We start from the raw sequence: 1963 nt of genomic DNA, 5'->3' as shown, positions 1-1963 counted from the left end.
AATTTTGGGCTAGCCCAACCACTAGATTACCCTATCCATTTGCCACTAAAATTGTTATTGCTGGTGGTGGAAATGGCACTCAGCATAGGTCTGTAGAGAAAGATGGTATCACTAGATAGAGTAAGGGAGACAGACCCTTTCAGAGTAGGAGAAAAGCAACCTCTGTGACCATGAACAATGGGCAGTTTTGCGGTTTTACGTATAAAGTAACAAACCAACTGCCCAGTGAGGAAATAATCTTGGGGCTGCTCATGAAACTGGTTCACTTCCGCCATTGGAGACCAAGCTATGTGAGGGTTACATTGCTGACCACCATGCTCCGAAGATAACACCACAGTTGAAGCAGCCGAAGACATATTCTTACTCCAAATTATGAGATGAAAACTGCAGCTTCAGTCACATGACTCCTGCTGTAAAGTCAACCACAGAGATCAAACAGCTTTTTTTTGGGGGGTGGGGGGAACTGTGGATTGAACTCAGGCCCTTGTGCTTGCCAGAGAAGAGCCGTCTCCCCGGCTCTTGAACAATTAGCAGGATTTATTGCTTTGCTATTATCACCCAGGACTGGTTTAGCTATTCTGGGCCTCTTCCGATTCTTTTAAGAATTTTAGGGTTGTTTTCTCTAGTTCTGTAAGGAAAACTGTAATATTCTCATTGGGATACCTCTATGTCAGTTTTGAAAGTATGGAAATTTAGACAATATTCTGCCTATCAAGGAACAGGGTTTCTCTTTCCATTTTATGATTTTCTCTTTGATCTGCTTTTTCAGAGTACTGAGGTTTCATTACAGAGTATTTGCACTTCCTTTGTTAGGTTAATTCCTAAATATTTCATTTTTATTGATGGTAATGTGTATGGTGTTTTCCTAATTTCTTTCTTGGTGAGTTCATTATTGATGTACAAGAACACTTATTTTTTTATAGATATTATATCCTGCTGACTTGCTCAATTTATTAATTTATTCTAGAAGTCTTTGGTAGAGTTTTTGTGTCTTCTATGTAAAGGATCATGTCATCTGTGAATAAGCATAGTTTGAATTCTTCATTTCCTGTACACAGCCCTTTTCTTTGTTTCTCTAGCCTGAGTGCTTTGGCAAATGTTTCAAGTACCATACTGAATAGGAGTAGTGACAGAGGAAAATCTTTTTTTTCCTATTATGTTGCCAGTAGGTTTTTCATAAACAGCTTTTATCAGGTTGAGATAAGATCCTTCAAAAATTTTCTTCAGGGTTTTTAAACCATAAACGTATATTGGATTTTGTCAAGGCTTTTCCTATTATCTATTAAGATAATTGTGTGATTTCTGACCTTGCTTCTGGTTGTGTGCTATACTACATTTACTGATTCAGAGATGTTGAACTATCCTTGCATCCCTGAGATCATGATATATTTTTTTCATGACTTGTTCCCTTCTGTTTGTCATTATCTTGTTGAGAACTTTTGTGTCTAGGATCATTTAAAAGGTTGGCTTGTAGTTTTCTTTTTAAATTGGGTCTTTGTCTAGTTTTGGAATCAGGGATCTGGGTAATACTAACCCCCAGAAATAAATTTAGAAGTATTCCTTGTGTTCAATTTCATTAAAGAGTTTGAAGAGTATTGGTATTATATCCTCCCTGAAGTTGATATAAAATTCCATCATCAAATATGGGCTTTTCTTACTTGTTTAAATGTATTTGGTACAGGGTCTCATTATGCAGCTTGGACTCATAGTGATCCTCCTGTTTTGAGCCTCCCCAGGGCTGGGATTACAGGCCTACGCCACCAAGCCTGGACTTAGTCACTGGCTCAGCATACCTGCAGGTGGGGATGGTGTGCATGTGTTGTCAGGGATGGAGCCCTGGTCCCTGCACTTCTCCTAAGCAGGCACTTAGTCTGCTGAACTATCTCACCAGCCCAAGTTTATTATTATTATTATTGTTACTGCCTCAATTTCATTGCTCGTTATTCTTTTTTCTTTTTTCTTT

At 38.4% G+C, this 1963-nt stretch overlaps 1 pseudogene; it reads right to left on the bottom strand.

Annotated features, from left to right (window-relative positions):
- Positions 1–569: 569 nt before the first annotated feature.
- Positions 570–1963, bottom strand: part of LOC111818205 — a 74310-nt pseudogene continuing 72916 nt past the window's right edge.

This window comes from Octodon degus, unplaced genomic scaffold (assembly GCF_000260255.1).
Source record: "Octodon degus isolate 3935 unplaced genomic scaffold, OctDeg1.0 scaffold00083, whole genome shotgun sequence".
NCBI lineage: Eukaryota > Metazoa > Chordata > Mammalia > Rodentia > Octodontidae > Octodon > Octodon degus.
This window is presented reverse-complemented; position numbering and strand designations above follow the sequence as displayed.